Genomic DNA, 22207 nt, shown 5'->3' with positions numbered 1-22207 from the left:
CTGGAACACTGACTTCTTTCATTTAATGCCTGCAGACTATAAAAGAGAACCCAACCCAAAAAGTTTGGTTGATTAGTCTGTGGCATTCTGTTAAACTGTTGCTTATGGCGGTCTCTGTGAGCTTCTCAGCGACATTCAGCCAGCCAGGTATCCTGCCTGCAGTAGATGGAATGTGGCAATGGAACGCTGGCTGCGCGTGTCATAATAGGCTCTGAGCCTTTATATACCTGTGCACAGCAGCAGCCACCTTCAGTCTGCTGCTGGACAGCCAGCAGCAGCAGCAGCAGGAGAGGTATGTAATCAGGAGCCCTCCTGCTAAGGGTAGACAGCTGCTCGTTCCACCCCACCCCCCGCCTTAATTGGTTCTCCTCCCTTCCAACGGTGTTGAGGCGGGTGGGAACAGCAGGGGGTGAAGGTGCTGTGTTTAAAGAGGTGGAGTTATGCAGATCTAAAACGCGTGGATTGCAGCAGCAGCAAGCCGAAAAGTGCAGGCATGTAAGGGATCTAGAGGTTGACAACATGTCTTCTTAACGGGAGTCCAGGAGCTCATCTCCACAAATGGACTTTTCAGGATCCTTGGGTGGCTCCGTAGTTTGAAACCAATTCTGGTTATCGCTTCTCGGCCTTTTGGCTAAGATCAAGTGTAGTATCTGTTCTTATCAGTTTAATATCTGATACGTCCCCTATCTGGGGACCATATATTAAATGGATTTTTAGAACAGGGAGATGGAAAAAGAGCTTGCTCTGTCCACTCCACGCATTGACCTGGTATTGCAGTATCTCCAGGACCGGTGCACCCCTTCTTTAATGCAGTTTCTAAAATCAGAAAGAATTGAATTCAATGTTTTTTGTTCATTTTGCTTGTTTGTCGGATTTTGGGATGGACTCTTTGGCTTTGCTTTTCTTCTCCTCATTGGATTTTTCATGTTCAAAGTTGCAGAAGCCAGATTACAAGCTCATTTTGGTTCAACTTCAGCAACTGTGCATTGCATTGCCATGTAATGTGATGCAATGCTATCTTTCTAGCTCTCCCTTTTTACTTCCTTTTGGATAAACAGACATATTAGGCAAGCATTTTGGAGCTTTCACCTAAATAACTACAGGTGGTGAGATAAGCTGCACAATATAATTGACCTTTCAGTATATTGTTGCACACACACCATCTATTTAGCAAATGCCCTTGTTATCAACAGCAGCCTTTTAAACTCACCTGAGCTAACAGGTATGTGCGCTGGTTACTCTGCTGCGCTTAAAATTTCTTTTTTGGTTTGCTACAATGCCTTTTCTGAAACGTTGTCTCCTTCTGCTGGAACACTGACTTCTTTCATTTAATGCCTGCAGACTATAAAAGAGAACCCAACCCAAAAAGTTTGGTTGATTAGTCTGTGGCATTCTGTTAAACTGTTGCTTATGGCGGTCTCTGTGAGCTTCTCAGCGACATTCAGCCAGCCAGGTATCCTGCCTGCAGTAGATGGAATGTGGCAATGGAACGCTGGCTGCGCGTGTCATAATAGGCTCTGAGCCTTTATATACCTGTGCACAGCAGCAGCCACCTTCAGTCTGCTGCTGGACAGCCAGCAGCAGCAGCAGCAGGAGAGGTATGTAATCAGGAGCCCTCCTGCTAAGGGTAGACAGCTGCTCGTTCCACCCCACCCCCCGCCTTAATTGGTTCTCCTCCCTTCCAACGGTGTTGAGGCGGGTGGGAACAGCAGGGGGTGAAGGTGCTGTGTTTAAAGAGGTGGAGTTATGCAGATCTAAAACGCGTGGATTGCAGCAGCAGCAAGCCGAAAAGTGCAGGCATGTAAGGGATCTAGAGGTTGACAACATGTCTTCTTAACGGGAGTCCAGGAGCTCATCTCCACAAATGGACTTTTCAGGATCCTTGGGTGGCTCCGTAGTTTGAAACCAATTCTGGTTATCGCTTCTCGGCCTTTTGGCTAAGATCAAGTGTAGTATCTGTTCTTATCAGTTTAATATCTGATACGTCCCCTATCTGGGGACCATATATTAAATGGATTTTTAGAACAGGGAGATGGAAAAAGAGCTTGCTCTGTCCACTCCACGCATTGACCTGGTATTGCAGTATCTCCAGGACCGGTGCACCCCTTCTTTAATGCAGTTTCTAAAATCAGAAAGAATTGAATTCAATGTTTTTTGTTCATTTTGCTTGTTTGTCGGATTTTGGGATGGACTCTTTGGCTTTGCTTTTCTTCTCCTCATTGGATTTTTCATGTTCAAAGTTGCAGAAGCCAGATTACAAGCTCATTTTGGTTCAACTTCAGCAACTGTGCATTGCATTGCCATGTAATGTGATGCAATGCTATCTTTCTAGCTCTCCCTTTTTACTTCCTTTTGGATAAACAGACATATTAGGCAAGCATTTTGGAGCTTTCACCTAAATAACTACAGGTGGTGAGATAAGCTGCACAATATAATTGACCTTTCAGTATATTGTTGCACACACACCATCTATTTAGCAAATGCCCTTGTTATCAACAGCAGCCTTTTAAACTCACCTGAGCTAACAGGTATGTGCGCTGGTTACTCTGCTGCGCTTAAAATTTCTTTTTTGGTTTGCTACAATGCCTTTTCTGAAACGTTGTCTCCTTCTGCTGGAACACTGACTTCTTTCATTTAATGCCTGCAGACTATAAAAGAGAACCCAACCCAAAAAGTTTGGTTGATTAGTCTGTGGCATTCTGTTAAACTGTTGCTTATGGCGGTCTCTGTGAGCTTCTCATCGACATTCAGCCAGCCAGGTATCCTGCCTGCAGTAGATGGAATGTGGCAATGGAACGCTGGCTGCGCGTGTCATAATAGGCTCTGAGCCTTTATATACCTGTGCACAGCAGCAGCCACCTTCAGTCTGCTGCTGGACAGCCAGCAGCAGCAGCAGCAGGAGAGGTATGTAATCAGGAGCCCTCCTGCTAAGGGTAGACAGCTGCTCGTTCCACCCCACCCCCCGCCTTAATTGGTTCTCCTCCCTTCCAACGGTGTTGAGGCGGGTGGGAACAGCAGGGGGTGAAGGTGCTGTGTTTAAAGAGGTGGAGTTATGCAGATCTAAAACGCGTGGATTGCAGCAGCAGCAAGCCGAAAAGTGCAGGCATGTAAGGGATCTAAAGGTTGACAACATGTCTTCTTAACGGGAGTCCAGGAGCTCATCTCCACAAATGGACTTTTCAGGATCCTTGGGTGGCTCCGTAGTTTGAAACCAATTCTGGTTATCGCTTCTCGGCCTTTTGGCTAAGATCAAGTGCAGTGATCTACCGGTTGCTGCCTTGGTCTTGGCTGAGAGGTGCCTTGGGTACCCGGCTCCTTGGCCTCGGGGGATCGCTGCATGTAGCAGTGCGGCTTCACCCCCTTGCTGCTTTTGGGGAGCCGGATTAGTCCCGGGGCAACGAGGGGCGATCAGCCTGCCTGCTTTTTTTAAGTAGGCGAGGAGGATTTTTGCCACCTTTGGTGTGAATATATGGACGGGAGAAGCCCAAATATGCTGACCTGTGAAGAGGTCCCAGTTTTTGCAAGATTGAAGAATGCAGTGCGGTTTATTTTTTTGGATCCAGAGAAGAAGAAGTCTGGCTTGTTTTTTTTGGTAGAGAAGATTTTGTTTGGACTATTGGAAGTTCAAATGGAACAAGTTTTGTCTATGTTGGAGTTCCCGAAGAGAGGGATATATGATGTTATTTTTTGTTCAGAAGATATCTTTTCTGACTTTTGGAAGAGAATGGATCTAGTGAAGGAAGATTCGATACTTGAAGGTGTTTTTTTTGTGTCGCATTTTCCTAGGAAGGAAAGGCTAATAGTAATAAGGATGTATAGTCCTTTCATATTGGAAGAAGAGATCATGACCTTTTTATCCCGGTACTGTGAGAAAGTGAGTTCTGCTGGCAAAATGTTTAACCGATATGGTTTTTGGACCACGAGGTGGAGGTTCCTGGTCAAGTTCAAGGAAAGTTCGGATGGTGTTGTGGTACTCCCACCAAGTAGATTCAAAATCGGGACAGTTAATGGAGATATGTTCTTTACAGGTATGCCGAAGTTTTGTAGGCGTTGTAAACAGTATGGCCATGAAAAGGATTCCTGTACATTACAGTGGTGTGCCAAGTGTGAAGAAGTGGGACATAAGGCAGAGAATTGTGAAAAAAGTAAGAAATGTAATCTATGTGGTGGCAGTGGTCATTTATATGATTGCTGTCCTGTCAATAAAAGGGAGGAGAAGTCAGTTGACAAGGAAGATGGAAAAGAAGAAGAGTCTGAAGCTGCCCCCCATGATGAAACGGAAGAGAACATATCTCAAAAGAAGGAGGAACAAATAAGAGATATAAGAAAAGAAGGTGATCATATGGAAGAAGATACTGAGAGTGATATCACAGACGTTGAGATTGAAAATACTAGCTTGGAAGAAGAAGTGGAGGTGGATAGGGAGTCAGAAGATCAGGAGGAAAGTGAGTCCTCCAGTCAGGATGAAAAGGAAGGTGCTGTAAGTAATATGGAAGAGGAGGAGGAGGGTGAAGAAACTAGTGAAGAAGAAAGAGAGGATGTCGCATGTGAAGCCAGAGAAGAAATTGAAGGAGTTTTGTCATCTGGGAAGGACTCTAGTAAAGCAAAGGATGTTTCAGAAAAAAATATGAGGGAGATGGAGGAGAGACAAGAAGTGTTGAAAATGCTAAAGAGTTGTGAAGGGGGGAGTCAGGCTAGTCTAAGGCGCAAAGTGTGGAATAACATTTATAGCGATATGCATCGTTTTTTTTCAACTTACAGAATACCTCAGTCGTTGGCTAAAGAGGTAGAAGAAGCTTGGGATGGTCGGTTTCTGGATGGAAGGCTTTTGAATGCCTTGGCAGCATATGGCCTGAAGAGAGGAATGTTGCCTTAAATCGTAATGGTAAAGATTGTAATGTTGTGATGTAAAGAATATGGAATAACTGTATTGTGATAATATAAACGTATATATATAAAATAAGATTGGAAAATGGATATATGACCCACAATGATGGATAACAACCTAATACCATTTGGAAATCATTGCAAAGCATGAAATGGTAAATATGGGACTTGTAATCTGAGTGGAAAAAAAAAAAAAAAAAAAAAATCTGTTCTTATCAGTTTAATATCTGATACGTCCCCTATCTGGGGACCATATATTAAATGGATTTTTAGAACAGGGAGATGGAAAAAGAGCTTGCTCTGTCCACTCCACGCATTGACCTGGTATTGCAGTATCTCCAGGACCGGTGCACCCCTTCTTTAATGCAGTTTCTAAAATCAGAAAGAATTGAATTCAATGTTTTTTGTTCATTTTGCTTGTTTGTCGGATTTTGGGATGGACTCTTTGGCTTTGCTTTTCTTCTCCTCATTGGATTTTTCATGTTCAAAGTTGCAGAAGCCAGATTACAAGCTCATTTTGGTTCAACTTCAGCAACTGTGCATTGCATTGCCATGTAATGTGATGCAATGCTATCTTTCTAGCTCTCCCTTTTTACTTCCTTTTGGATAAGCAGACATATTAGGCAAACATTTTGGAGCTTTCACCTAAATAACTACAGGTGGTGAGATAAGCTGCACAATATAATTGACCTTTCAGTATATTGTTGCACACACACCATCTATTTAGCAAATGCCCTTGTTATCAACAGCAGCCTTTTAAACTCACCTGAGCTAACAGGTATGTGCGCTGGTTACTCTGCTGCGCTTAAAATTTCTTTTTTGGTTTGCTACAAAGCCTTTTCTGAAACGTTGTCTCCTTCTGCTGGAACACTGACTTCTTTCATTTAATGCCTGCAGACTATAAAAGAGAACCCAACCCAAAAAGTTTGGTTGATTAGTCTGTGGCATTCTGTTAAACTGTTGCTTATGGCGGTCTCTGTGAGCTTCTCAGCGACATTCAGCCAGCCAGGTATCCTGCCTGCAGTAGATGGAATGTGGCAATGGAACGCTGGCTGCGCGTGTCATAATAGGCTCTGAGCCTTTATATACCTGTGCACAGCAGCAGCCACCTTCAGTCTGCTGCTGGACAGCCAGCAGCAGCAGCAGCAGGAGAGGTATGTAATCAGGAGCCCTCCTGCTAAGGGTAGACAGCTGCTCGTTCCACCCCACCCCCCGCCTTAATTGGTTCTCCTCCCTTCCAACGGTGTTGAGGCGGGTGGGAACAGCAGGGGGTGAAGGTGCTGTGTTTAAAGAGGTGGAGTTATGTAGATCTAAAACGCGTGGATTGCAGCAGCAGCAAGCCGAAAAGTGCAGGCATGTAAGGGATCTAGAGGTTGACAACATGTCTTCTTAACGGGAGTCCAGGAGCTCATCTCCACAAATGGACTTTTCAGGATCCTTGGGTGGCTCCGTAGTTTGAAACCAATTCTGGTTATCGCTTCTCGGCCTTTTGGCTAAGATCAAGTGTAGTATCTGTTCTTATCAGTTTAATATCTGATACGTCCCCTATCTGGGGACCATATATTAAATGGATTTTTAGAACAGGGAGATGGAAAAAGAGCTTGCTCTGTCCACTCCACGCATTGACCTGGTATTGCAGCATCTCCAGGACCGGTGCACCCCTTCTTTAATGCAGTTTCTAAAATCAGAAAGAATTGAATTCAATGTTTTTTGTTCATTTTGCTTGTTTGTCGGATTTTGGGATGGACTCTTTGGCTTTGCTTTTCTTCTCCTCATTGGATTTTTCATGTTCAAAGTTGCAGAAGCCAGATTACAAGCTCATTTTGGTTCAACTTCAGCAACTGTGCATTGCATTGCCATGTAATGTGATGCAATGCTATCTTTCTAGCTCTCCCTTTTTACTTCCTTTTGGATAAACAGACATATTAGGCAAGCATTTTGGAGCTTTCACCTAAATAACTACAGGTGGTGAGATAAGCTGCACAATATAATTGACCTTTCAGTATATTGTTGCACACACACCATCTATTTAGCAAATGCCCTTGTTATCAACAGCAGCCTTTTAAACTCACCTGAGCTAACAGGTATGTGCGCTGGTTACTCTGCTGCGCTTAAAATTTCTTTTTTGGTTTGCTACAATGCCTTTTCTGAAACGTTGTCTCCTTCTGCTGGAACACTGACTTCTTTCATTTAATGCCGCAGACTATAAAAGAGAACCCAACCCAAAAAGTTTGGTTGATTAGTCTGTGGCATTCTGTTAAACTGTTGCTTATGGCGGTCTCTGTGAGCTTCTCAGCGACATTCAGCCAGCCAGGTATCCTGCCTGCAGTAGATGGAATGTGGCAATGGAACGCTGGCTGCGCGTGTCATAATAGGCTCTGAGCCTTTATATAGCTGTGCACAGCAGCAGCCACCTTCAGTCTGCTGCTGGACAGCCAGCAGCAGCAGCAGCAGCAGGAGAGGTATGTAATCAGGAGCCCTCCTGCTAAGGGTAGACAGCTGCTCGTTCCACCCCACCCCCCGCCTTAATTGGTTCTCCTCCCTTCCAACGGTGTTGAGGCGGGTGGGAACAGCAGGGGGTGAAGGTGCTGTGTTTAAAGAGGTGGAGTTATGCAGATCTAAAACGCGTGGATTGCAGCAGCAGCAAGCCGAAAAGTGCAGGCATGTAAGGGATCTAGAGGTTGACAACATGTCTTCTTAACGGGAGTCCAGGAGCTCATCTCCACAAATGGACTTTTCAGGATCCTTGGGTGGCTCCGTAGTTTGAAACCAATTCTGGTTATCGCTTCTCGGCCTTTTGGCTAAGATCAAGTGCAGTGATCTACCGGTTGCTGCCTTGGTCTTGGCTGAGAGGTGCCTTGGGTACCCGGCTCCTTGGCCTCGGGGGATCGCTGCATGTAGCAGTGCGGCTTCACCCCCTTGCTGCTTTTGGGGAGCCGGATTAGTCCCGGGGCAACGAGGGGCGATCAGCCTGCCTGCTTTTTTTAAGTAGGCGAGGAGGATTTTTGCCACCTTTGGTGTGAATATATGGACGGGAGAAGCCCAAATATGCTGACCTGTGAAGAGGTCCCAGTTTTTGCAAGATTGAAGAATGCAGTGCGGTTTATTTTTTTGGATCCAGAGAAGAAGAAGTCTGGCTTGTTTTTTTTGGTAGAGAAGATTTTGTTTGGACTATTGGAAGTTCAAATGGAACAAGTTTTGTCTATGTTGGAGTTCCCGAAGAGAGGGATATATGATGTTATTTTTTGTTCAGAAGATATCTTTTCTGACTTTTGGAAGAGAATGGATCTAGTGAAGGAAGATTCGATACTTGAAGGTGTTTTTTTTGTGTCGCATTTTCCTAGGAAGGAAAGGCTAATAGTAATAAGGATGTATAGTCCTTTCATATTGGAAGAAGAGATCATGACCTTTTTATCCCGGTACTGTGAGAAAGTGAGTTCTGCTGGCAAAATGTTTAACCGATATGGTTTTTGGACCACGAGGTGGAGGTTCCTGGTCAAGTTCAAGGAAAGTTCGGATGGTGTTGTGGTACTCCCACCAAGTAGATTCAAAATCGGGACAGTTAATGGAGATATGTTCTTTACAGGTATGCCGAAGTTTTGTAGGCGTTGTAAACAGTATGGCCATGAAAAGGATTCCTGTACATTACAGTGGTGTGCCAAGTGTGAAGAAGTGGGACATAAGGCAGAGAATTGTGAAAAAAGTAAGAAATGTAATCTATGTGGTGGCAGTGGTCATTTATATGATTGCTGTCCTGTCAATAAAAGGGAGGAGAAGTCAGTTGACAAGGAAGATGGAAAAGAAGAAGAGTCTGAAGCTGCCCCCCATGATGAAACGGAAGAGAACATATCTCAAAAGAAGGAGGAACAAATAAGAGATATAAGAAAAGAAGGTGATCATATGGAAGAAGATACTGAGAGTGATATCACAGACGTTGAGATTGAAAATACTAGCTTGGAAGAAGAAGTGGAGGTGGATAGGGAGTCAGAAGATCAGGAGGAAAGTGAGTCCTCCAGTCAGGATGAAAAGGAAGGTGCTGTAAGTAATATGGAAGAGGAGGAGGAGGGTGAAGAAACTAGTGAAGAAGAAAGAGAGGATGTCGCATGTGAAGCCAGAGAAGAAATTGAAGGAGTTTTGTCATCTGGGAAGGACTCTAGTAAAGCAAAGGATGTTTCAGAAAAAAATATGAGGGAGATGGAGGAGAGACAAGAAGTGTTGAAAATGCTAAAGAGTTGTGAAGGGGGGAGTCAGGCTAGTCTAAGGCGCAAAGTGTGGAATAACATTTATAGCGATATGCATCGTTTTTTTTCAACTTACAGAATACCTCAGTCGTTGGCTAAAGAGGTAGAAGAAGCTTGGGATGGTCGGTTTCTGGATGGAAGGCTTTTGAATGCCTTGGCAGCATATGGCCTGAAGAGAGGAATGTTGCCTTAAATCGTAATGGTAAAGATTGTAATGTTGTGATGTAAAGAATATGGAATAACTGTATTGTGATAATATAAACGTATATATATAAAATAAGATTGGAAAATGGATATATGACCCACAATGATGGATAACAACCTAATACCATTTGGAAATCATTGCAAAGCATGAAATGGTAAATATGGGACTTGTAATCTGAGTGGAAAAAAAAAAAAAAAATCTGTTCTTATCAGTTTAATATCTGATACGTCCCCTATCTGGGGACCATATATTAAATGGATTTTTAGAACAGGGAGATGGAAAAAGAGCTTGCTCTGTCCACTCCACGCATTGACCTGGTATTGCAGTATCTCCAGGACCGGTGCACCCCTTCTTTAATGCAGTTTCTAAAATCAGAAAGAATTGAATTCAATGTTTTTTGTTCATTTTGCTTGTTTGTCGGATTTTGGGATGGACTCTTTGGCTTTGCTTTTCTTCTCCTCATTGGATTTTTCATGTTCAAAGTTGCAGAAGCCAGATTACAAGCTCATTTTGGTTCAACTTCAGCAACTGTGCATTGCATTGCCATGTAATGTGATGCAATGCTATCTTTCTAGCTCTCCCTTTTTACTTCCATTTGGATAAACAGACATATTAGGCAAGCATTTTGGAGCTTTCACCTAAATAACTACAGGTGGTGAGATAAGCTGCACAATATAATTGACCTTTCAGTATATTGTTGCACACACACCATCTATTTAGCAAATGCCCTTGTTATCAACAGCAGCCTTTTAAACTCACCTGAGCTAACAGGTATGTGCGCTGGTTACTCTGCTGCGCTTAAAATTTCTTTTTTGGTTTGCTACAATGCCTTTTCTGAAACGTTGTCTCCTTCTGCTGGAACACTGACTTCTTTCATTTAATGCCTGCAGACTATAAAAGAGAACCCAACCCAAAAAGTTTGGTTGATTAGTCTGTGGCATTCTGTTAAACTGTTGCTTATGGCGGTCTCTGTGAGCTTCTCAGCGACATTCAGCCAGCCAGGTATCCTGCCTGCAGTAGATGGAATGTGGCAATGGAACGCTGGCTGCGCGTGTCATAATAGGCTCTGAGCCTTTAAATACCTGTGCACAGCAGCAGCCACCTTCAGTCTGCTGCTGGACAGCCAGCAGCAGCAGCAGCAGGAGAGGTATGTAATCAGGAGCACTCCTGCTAAGGGTAGACAGCTGCTCGTTCCACCCCACCCCCCGCCTTAATTGGTTCTCCTCCCTTCCAACGGTGTTGAGGCGGGTGGGAACAGCAGGGGGTGAAGGTGCTGTGTTTAAAGAGGTGGAGTTATGCAGATCTAAAACGCGTGGATTGCAGCAGCAGCAAGCCGAAAAGTGCAGGCATGTAAGGGATCTAGAGGTTGACAACATGTCTTCTTAACGGGAGTCCAGGAGCTCATCTCCACAAATGGACTTTTCAGGATCCTTGGGTGGTTCCGTAGTTTGAAACCAATTCTGGTTATCGCTTCTCGGCCTTTTGGCTAAGATCAAGTGTAGTATCTGTTCTTATCAGTTTAATATCTGATACGTCCCCTATCTGGGGACCATATATTAAATGGATTTTTAGAACAGGGAGATGGAAAAAGAGCTTGCTCTGTCCACTCCACGCATTGACCTGGTATTGCAGTATCTCCAGGACCGGTGCACCCCTTCTTTAATGCAGTTTCTAAAATCAGAAAGAATTGAATTCAATGTTTTTTGTTCATTTTGCTTGTTTGTCGGATTTTGGGATGGACTCTTTGGCTTTGCTTTTCTTCTCCTCATTGGATTTTTCATGTTCAAAGTTGCAGAAGCCAGATTACAAGCTCATTTTGGTTCAACTTCAGCAACTGTGCATTGCATTGCCATGTAATGTGATGCAATGCTATCTTTCTAGCTCTCCCTTTTTACTTCCTTTTGGATAAACAGACATATTAGGCAAGCATTTTGGAGCTTTCACCTAAATAACTACAGGTGGTGAGATAAGCTGCACAATATAATTGACCTTTCAGTATATTGTTGCACACACACCATCTATTTAGCAAATGCCCTTGTTATCAACAGCAGCCTTTTAAACTCACCTGAGCTAACAGGTATGTGCGCTGGTTACTCTGCTGCGCTTAAAATTTCTTTTTTGGTTTGCTACAATGCCTTTTCTGAAACGTTGTCTCCTTCTGCTGGAACACTGACTTCTTTCATTTAATGCCTGCAGACTATAAAAGAGAACCCAACCCAAAAAGTTTGGTTGATTAGTCTGTGGCATTCTGTTAAACTGTTGCTTATGGCGGTCTCTGTGAGCTTCTCAGCGACATTCAGCCAGCCAGGTATCCTGCCTGCAGTAGATGGAATGTGGCAATGGAACGCTGGCTGCGCGTGTCATAATAGGCTCTGAGCCTTTATATACCTGTGCACAGCAGCAGCCACCTTCAGTCTGCTGCTGGACAGCCAGCAGCAGCAGCAGGAGAGGTATGTAATCAGGAGCCCTCCTGCTAAGGGTAGACAGCTGCTCGTTCCACCCCACCCCCCGCCTTAATTGGTTCTCCTCCCTTCCAACGGTGTTGAGGCGGGTGGGAACAGCAGGGGGTGAAGGTGCTGTGTTTAAAGAGGTGGAGTTATGCAGATCTAAAACGCGTGGATTGCAGCAGCAGCAAGCCGAAAAGTGCAGGCATGTAAGGGATCTAGAGGTTGACAACATGTCTTCTTAACGGGAGTCCAGGAGCTCATCTCCACAAATGGACTTTTCAGGATCCTTGGGTGGCTCCGTAGTTTGAAACCAATTCTGATTATCGCTTCTCGGCCTTTTGGCTAAGATCAAGTGTAGTATCTGTTCTTATCAGTTTAATATCTGATACGTCCCCTATCTGGGGACCATATATTAAATGGATTTTTAGAACAGGGAGATGGAAAAAGAGCTTGCTCTGTCCACTCCACGCATTGACCTGGTATTGCAGTATCTCCAGGATCGGTGCACCCCTTCTTTAATGCAGTTTCTAAAATCAGAAAGAATTGAATTCAATGTTTTTTGTTCATTTTGCTTGTTTGTCGGATTTTGGGATGGACTCTTTGGCTTTGCTTTTCTTCTCCTCATTGGATTTTTCATGTTCAAAGTTGCAGAAGCCAGATTACAAGCTCATTTTGGTTCAACTTCAGCAACTGTGCATTGCATTGCCATGTAATGTGATGCAATGCTATCTTTCTAGCTCTCCCTTTTTACTTCCTTTTGGATAAACAGACATATTAGGCAAGCATTTTGGAGCTTTCACCTAAATAACTACAGGTGGTGAGATAAGCTGCACAATATAATTGACCTTTCAGTATATTGTTGCACACACACCATCTATTTAGCAAATGCCCTTGTTATCAACAGCAGCCTTTTAAACTCACCTGAGCTAACAGGTATGTGCGCTGGTTACTCTGCTGCGCTTAAAATTTCTTTTTTGGTTTGCTACAATGCCTTTTCTGAAACGTTGTCTCCTTCTGCTGGAACACTGACTTCTTTCATTTAATGCCTGCAGACTATAAAAGAGAACCCAACCCAAAAAGTTTGGTTGATTAGTCTGTGGCATTCTGTTAAACTGTTGCTTATGGCGGTCTCTGTGAGCTTCTCAGCGACATTCAGCCAGCCAGGTATCCTGCCTGCAGTAGATGGAATGTGGCAATGGAACGCTGGCTGCGCGTGTCATAATAGGCTCTGAGCCTTTATATACCTGTGCACAGCAGCAGCCACCTTCAGTCTGCTGCTGGACAGCCAGCAGCAGCAGCAGCAGGAGAGGTATGTAATCAGGAGCCCTCCTGCTAAGGGTAGACAGCTGCTCGTTCCACCCCACCCCCCGCCTTAATTGGTTCTCCTCCCTTCCAACGGTGTTGAGGCGGGTGGGAACAGCAGGGGGTGAAGGTGCTGTGTTTAAAGAGGTGGAATAATGCAGATCTAAAACGCGTGGATTGCAGCAGCAGCAAGCCGAAAAGTGCAGGCATGTAAGGGATCTAGAGGTTGACAACATGTCTTCTTAACGGGAGTCCAGGAGCTCATCTCCACAAATGGACTTTTCAGGATCCTTGGGTGGCTCCGTAGTTTGAAACCAATTCTGGTTATCGCTTCTCGGCCTTTTGGCTAAGATCAAGTGTAGTATCTGTTCTTATCAGTTTAATATCTGATACGTCCCCTATCTGGGGACCATATATTAAATGGATTTTTAGAACAGGGAGATGGAAAAAGAGCTTGTTCTGTCCACTCCACGCATTGACCTGGTATTGCAGTATCTCCAGGACCGGTGCACCCCTTCTTTAATGCAGTTTCTAAAATCAGAAAGAATTGAATTCAATGTTTTTTGTTCATTTTGCTTGTTTGTCGGATTTTGGGATGGACTCTTTGGCTTTGCTTTTCTTCTCCTCATTGGATTTTTCATGTTCAAAGTTGCAGAAGCCAGATTACAAGCTCATTTTGGTTCAACTTCAGCAACTGTGCATTGCATTGCCATGTAATGTGATGCAATGCTATCTTTCTAGCTCTCCCTTTTTACTTCCTTTTGGATAAACAGACATATTAGGCAAGCATTTTGGAGCTTTCACCTAAATAACTACAGGTGGTGAGATAAGCTGCACAATATAATTGACCTTTCAGTATATTGTTGCACACACACCATCTATTTAGCAAATGCCCTTGTTATCAACAGCAGCCTTTTAAACTCACCTGAGCTAACAGGTATGTGCGCTGGTTACTCTGCTGCGCTTAAAATTTCTTTTTTGGTTTGCTACAATGCCTTTTCTGAAACGTTGTCTCCTTCTGCTGGAACACTGACTTCTTTCATTTAATGCCTGCAGACTATAAAAGAGAACCCAACCCAAAAAGTTTGGTTGATTAGTCTGTGGCATTCTGTTAAACTGTTGCTTATGGCGGTCTCTGTGAGCTTCTCAGCGACATTCAGCCAGCCAGGTATCCTGCCTGCAGTAGATGGAATGTGGCAATGGAACGCTGGCTGCGCGTGTCATAATAGGCTCTGAGCCTTTATATACCTGTGCACAGCAGCAGCCACCTTCAGTCTGCTGCTGGACAGCCAGCAGCAGCAGCAGGAGAGGTATGTAATCAGGAGCCCTCCTGCTAAGGGTAGACAGCTGCTCGTTCCACCCCACCCCCCGCCTTAATTGGTTCTCCTCCCTTCCAACGGTGTTGAGGCGGGTGGGAACAGCAGGGGGTGAAGGTGCTGTGTTTAAAGAGGTGGAGTTATGCAGATCTAAAACGCGTGGATTGCAGCAGCAGCAAGCCGAAAAGTGCAGGCATGTAAGGGATCTAGAGGTTGACAACATGTCTTCTTAACGGGAGTCCAGGAGCTCATCTCCACAAATGGACTTTTTAGGATCCTTGGGTGGCTCCGTAGTTTGAAACCAATTCTGATTATCGCTTCTCGGCCTTTTGGCTAAGATCAAGTGTAGTATCTGTTCTTATCAGTTTAATATCTGATACGTCCCCTATCTGGGGACCATATATTAAATGGATTTTTAGAACAGGGAGATGGAAAAAGAGCTTGCTCTGTCCACTCCACGCATTGACCTGGTATTGCAGTATCTCCAGGATCGGTGCACCCCTTCTTTAATGCAGTTTCTAAAATCAGAAAGAATTGAATTCAATGTTTTTTGTTCATTTTGCTTGTTTGTCGGATTTTGGGATGGACTCTTTGGCTTTGCTTTTCTTCTCCTCATTGGATTTTTCATGTTCAAAGTTGCAGAAGCCAGATTACAAGCTCATTTTGGTTCAACTTCAGCAACTGTGCATTGCATTGCCATGTAATGTGATGCAATGCTATCTTTCTAGCTCTCCCTTTTTACTTCCTTTTGGATAAACAGACATATTAGGCAAGCCAGATTACAAGCTCATTTTGGTTCAACTTCAGCAACTGTGCATTGCATTGCCATGTAATGTGATGCAATGCTATCTTTCTAGCTCTCCCTTTTTACTTCCTTTTGGATAAACAGACATATTAGGCAAGCATTTTGGAGCTTTCACCTAAATAACTACAGGTGGTGAGATAAGCTGCACAATATAATTGACCTTTCAGTATATTGTTGCACACACACCATCTATTTAGCAAATGCCCTTGTTATCAACAGCAGCCTTTTAAACTCACCTGAGCTAACAGGTATGTGCGCTGGTTACTCTGCTGCGCTTAAAATTTCTTTTTTGGTTTGCTACAATGCCTTTTCTGAAACGTTGTCTCCTTCTGCTCGAACACTGACTTCTTTCATTTAATGCCTGCAGACTATAAAAGAGAACCCAACCCAAAAAGTTTGGTTGATTAGTCTGTGGCATTCTGTTAAACTGTTGCTTATGGCGGTCTCTGTGAGCTTCTCAGCGACATTCAGCCAGCCAGGTATCCTGCCTGCAGTAGATGGAATGTGGCAATGGAACGCTGGCTGCGCGTGTCATAATAGGCTCTGAGCCTTTATATACCTGTGCACAGCAGCAGCCACCTTCAGTCTGCTGCTGGACAGCCAGCAGCAGCAGCAGCAGGAGAGGTATGTAATCAGGAGCCCTCCTGCTAAGGGTAGACAGCTGCTCGTTCCACCCCACCCCCCGCCTTAATTGGTTCTCCTCCCTTCCAACGGTGTTGAGGCGGGTGGGAACAGCAGGGGGTGAAGGTGCTGTGTTTAAAGAGGTGGAGTTATGCAGATCTAAAACGCGTGGATTGCAGCAGCAGCAAGCCGAAAAGTGCAGGCATGTAAGGGATCTAGAGGTTGACAACATGTCTTCTTAACGGGAGTCCAGGAGCTCATCTCCACAAATGGACTTTTTAGGATCCTTGGGTGGCTCCGTAGTTTGAAACCAATTCTGGTTATCGCTTCTCGGCCTTTTGGCTCAGATCTGTAATGGGTCTAGTCATTTGGCTGTCTGTGCGTTAACTCTTGGCCCTGTGGCATCGCCATTTTATGGCTTAAGCCACTTGCTGCTATAAGGAGTTGGCCAGTAGACACGACTAGCGATAATGGGACGCATTCGATACGCTGGGCCCGGTGAGGCTCGAGTGAAGTTTGGAATCCAGATTGATGTGGAAGAAGGCAAAGAAGGAATCTTTACCCTCAGCTTCGTGGTGAAGGAGATTTTGTTTGGACTCCTTGAAGTGAAGAAGGAAGAAATCTTGTGCCTCCAGCAATTCAAAAGCAAGTATAATCTTGTATTTACTTCTATGGCTGTTTGCAACAATTTCTATGATTGTTTGAAAAAGAATCTGGACAATCAATATTTGGATGGGCTGACTTTTGTCATCTTGTATTGCTCCAAAGAGGTACCTCTGACTGTTTTCATGTACAACCCACATGTGGACTTGGCTTTGATTTATGCCTTTCTAAATAGGCACTGCTATATTACCAAGGTGGCAGTAAAAGTCATGAATGAGGAGGAACTATGGACCGGTAAATATCGTTTCATGGTCAAGTTCCGGGAAAGTCCTGATGAACCAGGGGGTATACATTATCCTCCATCAAATTTTTCCATTGGGAGTGAGCGGGGTTACCTGTTCTTCCCCAATGCGCCCAGGTTTTGTCGTCATTGTAGGAGGTATGGCCATACTCAGGAAGCATGCGACATCAGACAGATTATTTGCAGGAAGTGCAATGAGGTGGGTCATTCTTCCAATAATTGCAAAAATGAAATAGTCTGTAATCTCTGCGGAGAGAAGGGGCATGCCTTCAGAGACTGTATATTCCATCCTGGTTCATATGCAGGGGCAGCGGGAAGGGGAAGGAGAAGAAATGAATCTCCTGCACCCACAGCTACAACTCCGACTGCTCCAACTCCGACTGCTCCGATATCTACTCTGGCTTTCCTGGATGAGGAGGAGGCTCGGGTTGCTTTTCCAGAACTGGTTCGTGTGAATGTAAGAGGAAATATGGAGCTGGCACCTGAGCCACCGGTGCAGAGGGCCGCGTCTGTGGCTTCAGATGTCAGTGAGTCTGAGACAATAACTGATGATCGTATAGGCATGGAAGTGGCCCCGGTGGAGGATCTGGAGGCTGAAATTCCAGACATGATGGTTACATTGCAGGGGGAAGAGGAGTCTGATCTGACCAGAACACCGCATGTGGCCTGGAGCGATGTCGTTTCTGACCTTGAGGAGGAGGGAGGTCAGGGGGACTTTGACCCCCAGCGGCGGGATTATAGTTCAGATGAAGATGGAGGCGCTTCAGTGAAGAAAAAGAAGAAAACTGAACCATCCTTTTCCCCTTTAAGTGACTGCAGTGTGAGTCCAGCCCGGGTGTACCCTACTGCATCCGATCCCCAAGATGTGTCTTTTTTGGGGGAAGGCACAAACTACGATATCTGCACGTCCAGCGTCCTACCCCCAGAAGGGTTAGGATGATGTACAGGTGGGCATGTTGTCGTGACCTGCCACATCAAATTAATAGATGGGTGCCCAAGTTGCTCTCAGCATCTTGTCGCTAAATGTTAGGCTGATTAAATCTGAGTCGAGAAGAGTGGCAATTTTGGACTACTTGAGCAACTTGGATGCGGACGTATACTGTGTCCAGGAGTGTGGGATCTCCGATCCCTTAAGTGAAAATGCATGGCCTTTAGGTCAAAGTGTGTGGTCTGGTTCTGTATGTAATAAAAATTGTGGGGTAGGTGTTTTGGTGAAGGGTTATAGTGTTAAGATAGAAAGTTACATGGTGGTGGAGGCGGGGAGGTGTGTAATATGTAAGTTAAATTGTAGGGGGTGGAGGGTTAGGGTGGTAAATATGTATGCACCAATAGATAAAGGGGAGAGGCTGGAAATTTTTGAGAAATTATGTTTTTTTTTATCTGGCAAAATGCCAATAATTTTTGTTGGAGATTTCAATTGTGTGACGGAGGGGGATAAGATGGATGTTACAGGTAAAAGACTCAAGAGTCTTGTGGCGGATTTTTCCTTACAGGATGCTGCGGAAGTTTTTTTAGGTAATCCACCTCCTGCGACCTATAAGGCCGACAGGGGAGGCATAGAGTCTAGAATAGACCGTATCTTCTTTTCTTCACAAAATGTTATTTGTAGGAATTTCCAGCAGGAAGATGTTCCCTTCTCTGACCATGTGTGTTTGAGGGCACGTCTAGAAGGTAAGATTTCCTTTGTATATGGTGGTGGCGTGTGGAAACTTAATGTGCGTTTGCTGGAAGATAATAGGATCATGCGTGATTTTAGGCGAATGTATGTTAGGTGGAGGGATAAAAAAAGTGATTTCAGGAATGTGCTTGAGTGGTGGGACTGGATGAAGAGTGAGATTGGTTTTTTCTTTAGAAAAAGGGGCAGGAGGAAAGCAGCAATGAATAGAGCAAAATTTAATGATTTAAGCTCTAGACTGGAGTGGCTGAGGAAGTTAAGGATGATTGGAGTGGATGTGGATGTTTTGATGTGTCAAGTGAAAGAAGAGATTAAGAAATATATTGAGGGTAAAGGGAAAGAAATTATTTACCGTTCTAAGATTGAACATTTGGAGAAAAATGAGAAATGCACAAGGTTTTTTTTCAAAAAAGTTTTTGGGAAGAAAGTAGATATGGATGAGGTGGTGAATGGTGATGGGGTGTGTGTGAGTGGGAAGGATGTGATGCAGGAGGTGGTGTTGTTTTATAAGGAGTTGTATGGGGAAAAATGGGTTGATGATAGGATGTTGACTGATGCTTTGGGGTGTTTAGAAGGTTGTTTGGGTGAGGATGAACGTGAAATATTGGATGATGTAATTGTGTTGGATGAAGTTAAAAAAGTGGTGATGTCTGCGAGTAAGAATAAAACACCTGGGAAGGATGGACTGCCCGTGGAGTTATATGTTAAGGAATGGGACACGATGGGAAATGACTTATTGGAGGTGTGCCAGTATATGTTCACGGAGAATATGTTGAGTGAATCTATGAGAGATGGGGTGGTGGTTTTGGTTCATAAGAAAGGTGATAAAAAGGATTTGGGGAATTGGAGGCCAATCACCCTTTTGAATGCAGACTATAAGGTGTTTAGTAAATTGTTGGCTAGCCGGATGCGGGAAGTGATTGGCGGTGTGGTGGATGAAGATCAAGTGTGTGCAGTGCCTGGGAGAAGTATGACTGAAAATTTGGTGTTGTTGCGTGATGTGATTGGGGATTGTATGAGTCGTAAGCAGAAATGTTTGTTGTTTTCGGTTGATTTTGAAAAAGCTTTTGACCGTGTGTCACATAGCTTTATGTTTAAGGTTTTGTCTAAGATGGGTTATTCCAGGAATTTTGTAAACTGTGTTAGGAGTTTGTATTGTAATGTTTCAAGTGAATTTTTGGTGAATGGGTGGTTGAGTGAGAAAGTGAGAATTAAATCAGGAGTGCGTCAGGGGTGCCCTATGTCCCCTTTTTTGTTTATTAGTGTGATTGAAGTGTTGATGTGTATGGTTAGGAAGTATAAGGTTATGAGAGGTGTGATGATTCCTAGGAGTAATGGAAAAGATGTGAGAATTCTAGGTTACATGGATGATGTAGTGATTGTGAGTGGGAATATGGCTGCGATGAGTAGGGCAAGGTTGATATTAAGTTTGTTTTGTAGTGTCTCAGCTTTTAAGGTCAATTGGACTAAGAGTTCCTTTAAATGTTTTGGTGAGAGGAATGTATGGATGGATGGTGTGAGGTGTGAGGATGGTGCAATAAAGGTGCTTGGGATTAAGTTTAATGATGATTTGAAAGGAAATGAGAGTTGGGAAGATTGTGGGGTGAGAGTGGTGCGCAAGTTGAATTTTTGGCGAATGAGAGAACTAACTCTGACTGGGAAAGTTCTGATTATTAAGGCGGTTATTTTGCCTATTTTGTTGTTTGTTGCGAATGTATATCCTGCTGCTTTTAAGAAAATTAGGAAAACTGAGAAATTCATCTTTAATTTTCTTTGGGGAAGTCGCATGGAGGAATTGAAACGGGAATATGTCTATAAGTTATGTGTAAATGGTGGTTTGGATTTTCCAAATATTGATTTCTTTTTAGGGATTAGTTACGTGAAAATGGTGGTGGTGGTTCTAGGGAAAAGTAATAAGTGTGCTTATATGATGAAGTATTCGGCTGGATGGATGCTTTATGGCTTAAAGTGGGTCAAAAGGGATGCTAGAGTGCCTGTTGCTTTTAAGTGTCCTGTATGGTATGGTTGTGTTGAGAAATTTGTAAGGAAGTATGATTTGTTGTCCGTTAACATGAGTGATTTTAGGCAAAAGAAGAAAGTCATTAGGATGGTGCGTGAGCGTGAGGTGGTATGTAATATCAATGGGTTGAGAGGGGAGGAAGTAACCGAGATGTGGAGAAAATTAAGTATAGATGGTGTGACTAACAGACAGAGAGATATCGCTTGGATGATATTGCATGACATTTTGCCTGTTAGAGATGTGCAAAAGAAGAAGGATTTAGTTAAATCTGAGGTATGCCCGAGGGATGGATGTGGTTTGAGAGAGCATGTTAGACATATGGTATGGGATTGTGATTTTGCATATGATGTATGGAAGGGTATAGGGGGACTTTGCAAGGAATTGGTGGGTGTAAAGTATGTTAATTGGAAACTTGCTATGTTTGGGATGGGTGCATGTAGTAGAATTAAGGATAGGATTTTATGGTTGTTGGTGGTGTGTGTAATTGAAAGTTTGTGGGATGCGAGGAATTTGTTAGTTTTTAAAAGGAAGAAAATGTCAGTTAATGAATGTTTGAGATTGATTCTGTCACGTATGTATGTAATATACCTCTGGGATCAGGAACGTGGAAGTATTATAGATGCTGAAGGGATCTGGAAGTTTAAAAAGTGGAGGTTTTTGGTAAAGTTTAATTAGTAGTGTATAATGTACCTGATGATAAGGTTTGGTTTTATTTTTGATTATATACCAAGTGTGATGAAAGGCTAAGTGTCAATGAAAGGCTTTTGTAAGTCGATTTGATTGAGCTTATGCTCCGGCCTATCTGATTTGGTTAAAAAAAAAAAAAAAAAAAAATCTGTTCTTATCAGTTTAATATCTGATACGTCCCCTATCTGGGGACCATATATTAAATGGATTTTTAGAACAGGGAGATGGAAAAAGAGCTTGCTCTGTCCACTCCACGCATTGACCTGGTATTGCAGTATCTCCAGGACCGGTGCACCCCTTCTTTAATGCAGTTTCTAAAATCAGAAAGAATTGAATTCAATGTTTTTTGTTCATTTTGCTTGTTTGTCGGATTTTGGGATGGACTCTTTGGCTCTGCTTTTCTTCTCCTCATTGGATTTTTCATGTTCAAAGTTGCAGAAGCCAGATTACAAGCTCATTTTGGTTCAACTTCAGCAACTGTGCATTGCATTGCCATGTAATGTGATGCAATGCTATCTTTCTAGCTCTCCCTTTTTACTTCCTTTTGGATAAACAGACATATTAGGCAAGCATTTTGGAGCTTTCACCTAAATAACTACAGGTGGTGAGATAAGCTGCACAATATAATTGACCTTTCAGTATATTGTTGCACACACACCATCTATTTAGCAAATGCCCTTGTTATCAACAGCAGCCTTTTAAACTCACCTGAGCTAACAGGTATGTGCGCTGGTTACTCTGCTGCGCTTAAAATTTCTTTTTTGGTTTGCTACAATGCCTTTTCTGAAACGTTGTCTCCTTCTGCTGGAACACTGACTTCTTTCATTTAATGCCTGCAGACTATAAAAGAGAACCCAACCCAAAAAGTTTGGTTGATTAGTCTGTGGCATTCTGTTAAACTGTTGCTTATGGCGGTCTCTGTGAGCTTCTCAGCGACATTCAGCCAGCCAGGTATCCTGCCTGCAGTAGATGGAATGTGGCAATGGAACGCTGGCTGCGCGTGTCATAATAGGCTCTGAGCCTTTATATACCTGTGCACAGCAGCAGCCACCTTCAGTCTGCTGCTGGACAGCCAGCAGCAGCAGCAGCAGGAGAGG

General features: G+C 43.7%; 9 non-coding genes and 1 pseudogene across 9 annotated transcripts; all 10 read left to right on the top strand.

Annotated features, from left to right (window-relative positions):
* Nucleotides 1–611: 611 nt before the first annotated feature.
* LOC141203999 (U2 spliceosomal RNA) lies at nucleotides 612–802 on the top strand. The gene has a single exon (XR_012274974.1). It is a non-coding gene; the product is annotated as a U2 spliceosomal RNA (small nuclear RNA).
* A 1115-nt stretch (nucleotides 803–1917) lies between these two features.
* Nucleotides 1918–2108, top strand: LOC141203998 (U2 spliceosomal RNA). Its single transcript, XR_012274973.1, has one exon. It is a non-coding gene; the product is annotated as a U2 spliceosomal RNA (small nuclear RNA).
* Nucleotides 2109–5060: 2952 nt separating this feature from the next.
* LOC141204383 (U2 spliceosomal RNA) lies at nucleotides 5061–5245 on the top strand. Its single transcript, XR_012275311.1, has one exon. It is a non-coding gene; the product is annotated as a U2 spliceosomal RNA (small nuclear RNA).
* A 1115-nt stretch (nucleotides 5246–6360) lies between these two features.
* On the top strand, nucleotides 6361–6551 carry LOC141204105 (U2 spliceosomal RNA). Its single transcript, XR_012275078.1, has one exon. It is a non-coding gene; the product is annotated as a U2 spliceosomal RNA (small nuclear RNA).
* Nucleotides 6552–9505: 2954 nt separating this feature from the next.
* LOC141204375 (U2 spliceosomal RNA) lies at nucleotides 9506–9684 on the top strand (annotated as a pseudogene).
* Nucleotides 9685–10799: 1115 nt separating this feature from the next.
* Nucleotides 10800–10990, top strand: LOC141203996 (U2 spliceosomal RNA). The gene has a single exon (XR_012274971.1). It is a non-coding gene; the product is annotated as a U2 spliceosomal RNA (small nuclear RNA).
* Nucleotides 10991–12102: 1112 nt separating this feature from the next.
* On the top strand, nucleotides 12103–12293 carry LOC141204759 (U2 spliceosomal RNA). The gene has a single exon (XR_012275615.1). It is a non-coding gene; the product is annotated as a U2 spliceosomal RNA (small nuclear RNA).
* Nucleotides 12294–13408: 1115 nt separating this feature from the next.
* Nucleotides 13409–13599, top strand: LOC141204141 (U2 spliceosomal RNA). Its single transcript, XR_012275113.1, has one exon. It is a non-coding gene; the product is annotated as a U2 spliceosomal RNA (small nuclear RNA).
* A 1112-nt stretch (nucleotides 13600–14711) lies between these two features.
* LOC141204647 (U2 spliceosomal RNA) lies at nucleotides 14712–14902 on the top strand. The gene has a single exon (XR_012275504.1). It is a non-coding gene; the product is annotated as a U2 spliceosomal RNA (small nuclear RNA).
* A 6321-nt stretch (nucleotides 14903–21223) lies between these two features.
* On the top strand, nucleotides 21224–21410 carry LOC141204315 (U2 spliceosomal RNA). Its single transcript, XR_012275266.1, has one exon. It is a non-coding gene; the product is annotated as a U2 spliceosomal RNA (small nuclear RNA).
* Nucleotides 21411–22207: the final 797 nt, after the last annotated feature.

This window comes from Phyllobates terribilis, unplaced genomic scaffold (assembly GCF_046119375.1).
Source record: "Phyllobates terribilis strain yellow unplaced genomic scaffold, ASM4611937v1 Scaffold_134__1_contigs__length_4944459, whole genome shotgun sequence".
Classification (NCBI taxonomy): domain Eukaryota; kingdom Metazoa; phylum Chordata; class Amphibia; order Anura; family Dendrobatidae; genus Phyllobates; species Phyllobates terribilis.
Note: the sequence above shows the minus strand (reverse complement) of the source record. Positions and strands in the feature narration are given on the sequence as shown.